We start from the raw sequence: 11,915 nt of genomic DNA on the forward strand, positions 1-11,915 counted from the left end.
CAGGCGCAGTTATTTGCTAAGCTCAGATGCAAAGTCAAGATGCGGCATCTGACGCAGCTGATCTCCTTGGAAAGCTGAAGTCCTAAGAAAGGTCTTAGCTTACTCAGTTGCATATTAGCTTAACTGTTGGTAGGACAGCTCTGGGTTAATGTATTTCACAGCTAATTATTAGCTGGACTAATGTATCTTCTATCTTTTAGCTGACCCAAGCTAAGAGCATCTTCAGAGACCACAGCAGCTGCTCAGGTGATATGTCAGGCTCCTGGGACATGACTACATATCAAATTCAATATCTCCATAAGCTAGAAAAAGGGCAAGAAATCTTTTGGCCAGTGTTGGAAGGTGTAGCATCGTATAACTAATCAATCTTATTTACCTGGATTGCAAATTTTGGGTTTTGGTTGTTAAAGGCAATAGAGAAAAATCTGGCTGGCTGAAGAGAACTGTTTCTGAGCTATCCATAAAATGTGGTCTACAGAAGTCCCTTGGCTTGGTAATTAGCCAAAATTAAGCCCTTGCAAGTAAATGATAAATCAAAAGCAAATAGCATTTTTTTTAATCTGTTACAGGCCTATTATATGCATGGCTGAGAGGTCCACATCCCAGCCTGAGCTGGGACTGAGCAGGTACTCCATGCAACCCATGGTCCTTCATTGCTTCTCCAGCAACAGAAGTGCATTGCAAAATGTGTTCTGGTCTTCACAAGGAGGTTGCTTTTCTTGGAAGTGATGGGGACGGAGGCAAGCAGCAAGGTCTCCTTCATGTCCCACCTTTGCAACGGCATAAAAGCACCTGTAATTTGCAGCAATGATAAAAGTCAGTGAATGTGCAATGGGACAGAACCTCACAAATTGGTTTTAATTACCTTGATATTTTCTGGCTAGCTGGTGGAGAAGCCTTGTAAACGAGAATTAATTAATCTACCTTAAGCTAATGCAAACCCATCTTGGCATAAAAGTCAGACTTTATTTTCTGTGTTATCTGAGCAGAAAATAATGCTTAATTATTATTAGTTCTGAGTAATGCGTATGAAAATTGCTCCGCATTAATTTCACATGGCTGACTGGCTAATGGATGCATAAGGGTCTTGTAACCCTTTGCAAAAAGACTAATAAAAGCTAAAAACAAGGGGAATATATTACTTTAGCAGCTATTAGTAGTAGACAGTGTCTGCTGGCATTAATACCTATATTTATTTTCCTTTCTATTAATAATATATCAAGAGATTCTAGAAGCTGTGGCAGTGGCTGGACATCAGGAAATATTTCCTAATGCTGCAATCTATTCAGCTACAGAATTGTTTCCCCCAAAGGAAATGAGAGATGTCTTCCTGCTTGAATTATTTTAATGTAGGGATTGTATAAAGCACTTTTGTCTACAGCACACTGCATGGAAAAAGCCTGCGCTTACAGGGAGCTGCAAAAGGACCCAGCAGTTCTTTTTCCATCAGCAGCATTTGCAAACTGATAATGGTCTGTGTTAAATGAAGGCGATGCTACTTAGTGGTTACAGCAGGGCACTGCTGCTATGGGTTTTGATCCGTTCTGCTGCTCATTTACTCAACGACCTTGGGGAAAGAAAGTTTGTGCCTCGTGCCTCAGTTTCCCTACTTGTAAATTGAGATAATGAAAGTGGTTCACTTTGCTATATGGAAACATCAGCTCTGCAAATTAAGACCAGCTACGTAGCTGCAAAGTAATGAGCAGTAAAGAGACCTTTTTCCTCCTTATTTAAAACATCACAGAATTCATTAAAGTGAATTCAGCTTTGCTACTTCATATACTGTTCAATAATTAGGGCGAGAAAGGAAGTGTTTGTTTAATATTTCTATGCTGTAGGCAGGTCTGATGAAACATGTTGATGCTGTATTTTGTTTCAAAGGTATTTGTGTTTTGAGAGAGCACATCACTTTGGTTATGGATTTGATGGGAATGTGTTGGAGTCACACAAAAGCAAAATGCAGTATGTCAGCTTTGTCATTAACATTTCAATGTGACCCATTAATTTTTTAGGCTTTACAACATTGGTGGACTATGTTTGTTATGTTATTGTATTCCATATTTGTGGGTTTAGAACATCTAAGGGAAAAGTTTCCAAACTGAACTACCTCAACTTTTATGCTTCAGGATATAGTTAGGGATGTTCACTTTTTGTCTTAATTTGCAGCTCATTTCTCATTGCCCCTTCCCTCTTTCCAGATACCTCTTCCTCATGTCCAGTCAGCCCGACGGAGAGCATCAAGCAGTCTGGGCAAAAGAAATATGTTTCTTTCAATAACCTTTGCTCAGCGAGCAAAGCTGGCCAACATAAAACAAGAGGCTGCTGCATGGAGCATGGTGATGCAAAGCAGTGCACCAAAATACAGATTTTGTTCTCGGCACTACACCTTTAGCAGCAAATAACAGAAGAGAAGCAGGCTATGGAAATGCTTAGAGACCCAGGGAAACATCCACAAGAGGATCCAGGGGACAAAAATATGAGGATATGGGTACTAAAGGACACAGAGAAGAGGTAGGCAGGCCTTGCTTGCGTGTTTTGCTAAGGAGATAAGAACAAAAGCACCTCCCATGAGCACGGAAGGCAGCAATCTAAAAGCCAATATACCAAAAAAATTTTGGCTTGATTCCATGGAAATTAAGGGCTCTGTATATATGTGTGTGTTTCCCTGCCTGCCCCGTCCCAGCTGGCCATTTGCACGCAAGCTTGAGCAGAGAGATGGAAGATTTGACGATGATGGTGTTTGTGCAACTTCGGTGGCAAGAGCTGGTTGCAGATGAGAAGTGGGGAGGGCTCCAAGGAAGCAAGAGAGTCATGTGGCTCCACCTCAGAGAAGGAGGGTTGGAACAGCATCAGTCCAAGGTCACAAATAACTACCACTGTAGAAATCCAGTCTTCATTCAGGGTGATGATCCCAGCCCTTTCTCGCCCAGCTCCTCCCCAGTAGATGTGACATGGGTGATCTGAGGACAGAACAGTTCCCAGTGCGACCCTTTTGGAGGTTCTGAGATTTCCCATTTTCTCCTTTTCCAGCCTGTGCTTCCTCACAGGGGCAGACACAATGAAATGCATAGGCTTGTCTTCTCTTGCTCCCTTTGGCATCCCGGGCACCTCTGTCCCCCTGAGGAGAAGGCAGATGGCACGCATGGCTGTGACTGCAACTGTTGGCATCCATTTGTCGGTTCACATGCACTGCATGAGGTGTTTTGACTCTGTGTGTGTGTCTTTAGCTGCCTAACCTCAATGCAAGCAAAATGTCAGAGGGCTTATTTCTCTCCTGTGTTTTTGTGCACCTACCAGGTGAAGAGTGAAAAAGCACCTGTGGATATGGTAAAAATCATTGGTCAGCTCTTTAGTTGTGTCTTTTGTTGATGGTAAAGTAGATTAGTGCTGGATACTGAAGGCTGCAGTGGAGCTGCACCCATTCCCACATTTCCCAGTGACTCCCCAAGTGGCTTTCTGGACAAGCCATTTTTCAGGCTAAGGACTCAGTTTACTCTTCTGTAAGCATGGCAATAATTAAAAGCCAGGGACGTGTCTTGAGATGCACCAATTGTGATAGTGATTAATCACTATTGTTAACAAAAGCGAAGATAGCTCTGGGACAGAAAACAGTACTGACAGTATTGAACTACTTGATTTGTTCAACAACTGCTGAACGCTTCTGGTGTTAGGCTGAAGAGATGCTTTAAGTAGGTGGATTATGGTCTGGAGGAGAGCCTGGCTTTGGGATGAATACAGGGTGGAGGCTGGCAGCCCTCGACATGCCTAACCGAGCCATTGACATCCCTAAATGTACCCCAGAAATACAACCACGCCTTTCCCTGCAATGTGGGAACGCTCAAGCGTGATGGATCTGTGCTGAGCAGTGCCCACCCTGTGCATAGTGGTTGTGCCTGCTGACCTTGAAGAACCACCCATTCTGCTTGAAGGACTTTGCTCCGTTGCCATTTTTACCCTTTGAGTGTTTCATTGCCAGGGAAATCCCTCTGGTTGTGGCTTCTCTGGCAGTCCCGTGGCAGCCCACGCTGCTGATCATGAGTGGCTTTTCTAAGTCATGCTTGAACTGCCCATGTACTTTAAGAGCAGCAGCTTGGCCACCTCTGGGCAGATCATACTTCTTTGCTGTTCTAACATTGGTGTGCACCACTCCTGGTGGTTATTAGGGCTTGCAAAATAAAGCAGCTGGCAGCAACTGAGCTTACAACATCCTGCAGCATCACAAAACATCCTCCGGTTGGGTATTTCCAAGTATCTGCATTCAAAGTGTCTCCCTTCCATGTCCTTTTCTGAGAGGTGTCTTGTGCTTGCTAACACTTTCTGTATTCACAACTGACTGCTTTCTCCATGTCTCATCATGACTCACTGCTTCAAGGGCTCTTTAATATGCAATTCACTTTGTTCCCACAGCTCAGACCACTGAATGATTTAGCATGTGGCTACGGAGGAGAGCACTGCATTTGGCTCCTCGGCTGGGAAGGGTGGGCTTCAAGTCACTGCTGGAAAGTAAAAGTTCCTCTTCCTCAAGGCTTTTGAATTTATGTCTTAACACTAACTCTGCAGACATCAATCACAATGTAAGCAGCTCCAGAGCTAGCCCATATGTCTCCAAATTAGGGAAATGGGGGGGAAAGGACGATACGATGGCTTAGGCACTGAATGCAGACACTGGAGCAAAAATTTATAGAATCACAGAATCATAGAATCGTTTAGGTTGGGAAAGACTGTTAAGATCATCAAGTCCAACTGTTAACCTAGCACTGCCAAGTCCACCACTAAACCATGTCCCTAAGCACCACATCTACACGACTTTTAAATACCCCCAGGGATGGTGACTCCACCACTTCCCTGGGCAGCCTGTTCCAATGCTTGATAACCCTTTCGGTGAAGTAAAATTTCCTAATATCCAATCTAAACCTCCCCTGGTGCAACTTGAGGCCATTTCCTCTTGTCCTATCACTTGTTACCTGGGAGAAGAGACCGACCCCACCTCTCTACACCCTCCTTTCAGGCAGTTGTAGAGAGCGATGAGGTCTCCCCTCAGCCTCCTTTTCTCCAGGCTGAACAACCCCAGGTCCCTCAGCCGCTCCCCATCAGCCTTGTGCTCCAGATCCTTCCCCAGCTCCGTTGCCCTTCTCTGGACACGCTCCAGCCCCTCAATGTCTTCGTTGTAGTGAGGGGCCCAACACTGAACACAGTATTCGAGGTGCGGCCTCACCAGTGCCGAGTACAGGGGACGATCACTGCCCCAGTCCTGCTGGCCACGCTATTTCTGACACAAGCCAGGATGCCATTGGCTTTCTTGGCCACCTGGGCACACTGCTGGCTCATATTCAGGCGGCTGTCGACCAACACCCCCAGGTCCTTTTCCACCAGGCAGCTTTCCAGCCACTCTTCCCCAAGCCTGTAGTGTTGCATGGGGTTGCTGTGGCCCACGTGCAGGACCTTGCACTTGGCCTTGTTGAACCGCATGCAATTGACCTCGGCCCATCGATCCAGCCTGTCCAGGCCCCTCTGCAGAGCTTCCTACCCTCAAGAGATCAACACTCCCACACAACTTGGTGTCATCTGCAAACTGACTGAGGGTGCACTCGATCCCCTTGTCCAGATCATTGATAAAGACATTAAACAGGACTGGCCCCAACACAGAGCCCTGGGGAACACCACTTGTGACCGGCCGCCAACTGGCTTTAACTCCAGTTGATTTAATTCAGCTCTGCAGCAACCCTGCGAGATCCTGGGGGAGCTATGTAGGGTTGCATATGAAGAGGAGTAACTCTTGAAAATTGAGACCATCAGTTGTAAGCTATCTGAAATTCCTTTGGAGAGATATTGGAAGAAGAAAGCTTTGGTCTTCGTCCTCTTTCCTTTGATCACAATGGGAGATAATTTGAATGGACTTGTGCCTTGGACATACATGGGAAAGAATTTTCTCACCGCCACCGTGAAAAGCATTTCTTCAGTCTGGAATGCCTAAGAATTTGGGTAAAAGATAGGAAAGTGAGCATTTCCACTGAAGAGGGTCATCTCAAGCAAAAATTTTGGGAGCAACCTTGGTCTGAACAGGATCATGGAGAAGGGCCAAGGGAACAATAGGAAGTGATCTGAGAACTGTGAGCACGAGTTTACAAACAACCCCTGAAACACAGTGTGCCGGGCCAGTGGACTACGTATTCCTTTATTTCAAGCTGCACTAATAATTTGTCCTGTTTTGCAACTTTTGGCCAGAGACTCAAGGTAGCAGTGATGCTATACAGAGCAGAGTGCTTTGTTAGGATGGGAGGGGACCCAGGAGTGATGCAGCAACTCAGGGGCACTGAGGAGGTGTTGAGAAACCTCCAGCCGCCTGAGTGTCACTGCCCCAGCCATGCTCACAGCAAGTGCCGAGGAGGTGGAGTGGGAGGCTGGAGCTGGATGCGTAGAGGAGCATGAAGAATCACAAAGTGTTTATTCAGGGTGGGCCCAATTGCTGGGTGCCTTCTGACAAGAGAGGTATTTTGCGGATGAGTGAGTGGCTGTCGCTCCGTTTGCACGACTGGTAATATCAGAATGAAGCCGTTCGTGCAGAAGGGAGCCTCCCGGCAAATGCATGTTATCACGTCCAAGGTGCCTGGGGTATGGGTTCAGGGTATGCTGCCACTTGCAAATGCCTCCAACGCCCCACGTTTGAACCTGTTTCCCAGAGGAAGCTGGCACACCACGTCCTTCAGGGGAATAGAATTCCCTCCAAAATCCCCCGCACGCTGCCAGATCTCAGGGTATGATCAGGCTGTTCATCCAGTATCAGGAGGAGACAGATCTTGGGCAGGACCTTCATACACCGTGTACTGGGTCTGGTTGGGATGGAGTTAGCTTTCTTTGTACCAGCCCATACGGTGCTATGTCTTAGATTTGTGACCAAAACAGTGTCGATAACACACCAGTGTTTTAGCTATTGCTGAGCAGTGCTTGCACAAGGCTTTCTCTGTTTCTCATGCTGCCCCACCAGCAAGTCAGCTGGGGGTGCACAAGAAGTTGGGAGAGGACACAAGTAGGACAGCTGACCCCAACTGACCACAGGGATATTCAATACCATATGACATCAAGCTCAGCAATAAAATCTTGAGGAAAGAAGGAGGAAGGGGGGATATTTGGGGTTATGGCATTTGCCTTCCTGAGTATCGTTAAGCATGGTGAAACCCTGCTTTCCTGGAAATGGCTGAACACCTGCCTGCCAATTGGAAGTAGTGAATGCATTCCTTATTCTGCTTTGCTTGTGCACGCAGCCTTGCTTCACTTACTAAACTGTCTTTATCTTGACCTGTAAGGTTTTTGCCTTTACATTGGATCTTGCACTTGCATTTTGCTGGTATTGTTAAAGCATCCAAAACTCATGCACCTCCAAGGACGCATTTAAAAACCACTACTGCAGGTTGGTCCTTGCATAAGCTCCAGGTGACTCTGTTATATTTCCCCTGCAACCAGCATACAGATGTTGTGGCTTCATAAACCTAAATGGCACCAAGGCCTCTTCTCCAGCCCCAAAACCAACTGGCAAGGTCCTGCCTGATCCATATGGTTAAACTCTCAGCCTCCAAATCAGGGTGGCTGATCCTAACTGCCTCCTGGCAATGGTCCCTGGCCTGTGCTAGGCTGGGAAGTGTTTGGGTTGATGCTTGTTAGTTTGGGCTAAAGCAGGGCCAGGGCTATCTGTGAGTGTTCCTGTACCCACTCAACCCTGTTTGATTTCCCAGTACAGAGCTATAGCTTGTGCATCGCTCCCTCCTCCAAACCCTGCTTTTTTCCCAGCTCTTCTGCCAATGATTCCTGCTCTACAGCCATCCCAAACATCCTCCTACCAGCCTGGCAGGCTCACTCGAGCCATGAAGCCATTATTCAGATCCTCAAATGGGCTTAAAAAGTACGGTTTGGTGTTCTGTTTTTCCCACTGTGTTTAGAGGCACACTGAGTCACTGTTGAAAAGGGTTTTGACCAACCCACTGCCTGCCGTTACGGGAAGGGGTTGCATCACAAACTTTTCAATACCACCTACGTTCCTGCTCGGCTGCCAGGATTTCAAAGCAATCACTGCACAATTACAGGCTAACTATACAATGAAGAAAAGTGAATGGTACCATCCCACTGTGATCTCGCGGAGAACCACGGAACTGTTCTTTAATAAATGTAAATCGGTTTCTGCTTTGCTGCATAATGAGCCTCTGATGATTTCAGCAGGAGAAACCCCAATTAGAAACGGGTGGAAAAGGGGCGTCCCATCTGGGGAGCATGTTGGAAAGCCTGAGAATTTTTCCTGTTGTGCTTTGTGGTTAAACTAACGCTTTTACATTTAAAAAAAACACCCCGAATTAGCCAGGCACAATGCTGCAAAGTAGGATTCAAGCCTTCCTGCCCCTTTTTTTCACCTACTACAGTCTGGTGAGAAGAACATCACCTTCCACCCCAGTTATGATCCAGAGCACTAGTGTAGGGGTTGTTTGGTGGTGGGAGTCTCTATGGGAGCTGTTCTGCTTCATATAAATGACTGTTTGCAAGGATAAAAGGGTAAGAGATCAACATATTTCTAGTATGATTTTAAAAAGTAGCTGCAGTAGTGAAGGAGGAGCAAAGGCATCTGCTGATTCAACCTGAACCAGACCCCAGAGAGGGTTGTAGGAACCACAGACTTGCATTGTACCACTTGTAGGTGCATTCTGTCACTAAAGAACAATGGTGTTAGCCAGGAGGCAATCTCACAAGGCCAAATGGCCTGTTTTGGCCATCTCCAGGCTATTGAGTGCTCTCCCTGTCCCATGTGCGTGCCCCCATCCCAACTGTCTCTTGGGAAATGATTGCATCCTGGAGCACAGGAGGCAGGTGGCCAACTGAATGTCTCCAAAGATGTGACACCCCGCACCAAGCGGGCACCTTCTTCCCCACATGGGAGGTGGTTTTCATGGGGCATTGCCTAAGTATGTGGTGGAGCCTGGTGTGGCGTATTGCACTGCCTGTCATCAGGCCAGTACAAGCAGATGGGTCAAGAGGGGTGTCCATCCAGCACTAAGGTTTTTGCAGCTTCCAGGCAACGTAAGCTACAGTTTCACCAGGTCCCTGGCCATTGCTGTGCTTCTTTTCTCGAGGGAGGAAGGAAATCTCTGGTTACTGTTACTCTGAGGCATCTGAGGTTACTTTTACTCTGAGACATCTGAGGCAAACCAACCCTATAGGCACAATAAACCAAACCCAGTCCAGACCTGCAGCCCCTCTACTGCTTTGGGACTACATAAGCAAGCAAGAGCTGTCTGGTGCTGGGTGTGAAGGGAGAGCTGGACTACGATAAATGTGAAACCTTGTTGGGCATCTCAACCTGCCTCAGTTACACTGGGGTGAATCCAGACTAGCTCCGCTCACGCTGGTGATGGGTACACCACATAAGATGAGTGTGAAGACAGAAGGACCACTAAGTAATATAGCACATGGGTGTTTGGAGTTTTATCCAAAGGTTTAAAACATTGAACCCAGAAAATCTTTGCTTTACTTGACCTCCAAAGTGGCACTGGGAAGCTCTGTTTTTGTTTTTTGGGAAAATAAATATCACCTAAATCTAGTGAAGCAGACAGGCTACGTGCAAACTCAGCACACGCTAGCCCATAGTCTGCACCCAGTTGTTATTTCCTGCAACAGGACCCTGACATCCCTGTGCTCCAGTTTCCATTATATATAACAGGGATAGCAAGTGTGTCTTCTTCCAGTGGAGTTTATGAAAGCAAACTCCACTGGTGCTTTTCTGGGGCTCAGAGAGCAAGTGGAGAGGTCATAGGAGGCTCTGAAATACAGATAAAACAGGGCAACAGGAAAAAGTACCCACCCTGCAATGTAAAACCCAAAGGTCCAGGCTTGGAGCAATGGCCGTCCTTACTTTCTCCACCAGGAGCAAGCTCTGGCAAGTTGAACTTACGTATCTAACTTCAAGCTGAATTTGCCTAACTAATTACGCTTTATTGTGTGTATTTCTGCCCAAGCTTTAATGTGGAATTACTTTGAGGCTGGGCACCATCTTCTTCTGGCAGTTTCGCTCAGTGGCACAAGCAGGGACAGCAGCATGGTGGGTCAGCTGAGCTTAGGTAGGGAGGAAAGTGCCCAAGGAGCCTGCTTGACTTCTTTCTTTTTCTCATTTTTTTTTTCCTGAGCATTTCCTGAGTATCCCATGCCATAAGGGACAGTGGTACCTTAGATCCCAACCAGACCACCCCTGCCTGGATCCGGATGTGTTTTCCATGAGATAGGGCTCAATTCTTGATTTTTCTGGCAGATGGGGCAATGTCTTCTCTCTGACCGACCAAGGAGAGCACACAGCCACCCTGCCACGTGGTCCTCGGGCAACAGGTGATCTGAGACTGAATTCCCTCGGGCATTTTAAACCCAGAAAGGTTTCCTGTAGAGCCTTTAAAAACAGGTGTCGTGTTGGTTTTGGCATACAAATTCTGGCATGTGGAGCTTTCTTTTTTCTCTTTCTAGAGGACAGCCGTAGCTAAGCACGTATATCATGACAGCCTTTGTAATTTGCTACCTGTCCTGCAGCGACTGAGTTTTTATGCCACGTACTATGGGTGCCAAGCACTTGAAAAATCTGATGCTAAAGCTCTTCTACTTTCTGGTCTGTGGAACAGATGGATGGCATAAGGAGAAATTGCTATTTATTTTTTTAAGAGCTATTTCATCCCTTAAGAAAACGTTCCTTCAAAAAGTAGAATGGGGAAAAGAAAATCTTCCTTTAGTAGTAGCTATTAGGTTGGAAATGGTTTCCCAAAGGAAACAGTCGAAGCCTCATCACTTGGAAGTTTTAAAATTACAGTGAATAAGGTATTAAAGACTACCCTGCAAAAGAGAAACTGGCACAGGTCGATATAGACACTGAGGGTCGAGGGCTGTAGGCTTTGCCATGCCTTGCGTTAGGGGTCTGGCCTGCAGAAAGGAGCCACAGCCTGGTGTCTCACAGCTAAGCTGCCAGATAGTGCGGTGGGTAGCGCAGTGTCCTGCCATGCTAAATCCAAAGACGGACAAAGTGATGCTGACCTCAGGCTGGGGATGCTCCTCTAATTCACAGAATCACAGAATCACAGAATCGTATAGGTTGGAAAAGACCTTTAAGATCATCGAGTCCAACCGTAAACCTAACACTACCAAGACCACCACTACACCATGTCCCTGAGCACCTCATCCAAACGTCCTTTAAATACCTCCAGGGATGGGGACTCCACCACTTCCCTGGGCAGCCTCTTCCAATGCTTGATAACCCTTTCAGGGAAGTAAAATTTCCCAATATCCAGTCTAAACCTCCCCTGGCGCAACTTGAGGCCATTTCCTCTCGTCCTATCACTTGTGACCTGGGAGAAGAGACCGACCCCACCTCTCTACACCCTCCTTTCAGGCAGTTGTAGAGAGCGATGAGGTCTCCCCTCAGCCTCCTTTTCTCCAGGCTGAACAGTCCAGATACCAGGAAACAGTTCAGATACCAGGAAAAGGATTGTTTTCTCCTTGTCATGCTTTTACATTTTTCCACTGAGCATCTCCTATTTACAGGTTTTGGAGATTTAAAACTGGGCTAAACGACCCAGTTTGGATCTGACTCAGTGCCCTCCTTCTCTCAGTCGCCACTTTGGTGCAGAAATGAAATGTAGCAAAAATAAGACAAGTTTTTCATGTGCTTCCCTAATTGTTAGACCTTTACCAGCCAGGTAAGATGATAAAATTTGAGCAATATGTGATGGAAATAGGGAAACCGAGTCCATGTCATAAACTGGGCGTGTTGGATTTTCCTCTGTAATACCACATTCAAGGGATCCCTTTTGCATTCCTGAATGCAGTGGGTATGAACATTGAATGGAATTTCATAGGGGACTTCAAAATGACACCCACTACCCCCAAAATGGGGATTTTCA

This window comes from Mycteria americana, chromosome 3 (genome assembly GCF_035582795.1).
Source record: "Mycteria americana isolate JAX WOST 10 ecotype Jacksonville Zoo and Gardens chromosome 3, USCA_MyAme_1.0, whole genome shotgun sequence".
NCBI classification, from domain to species: Eukaryota; Metazoa; Chordata; class Aves; order Ciconiiformes; family Ciconiidae; genus Mycteria; species Mycteria americana.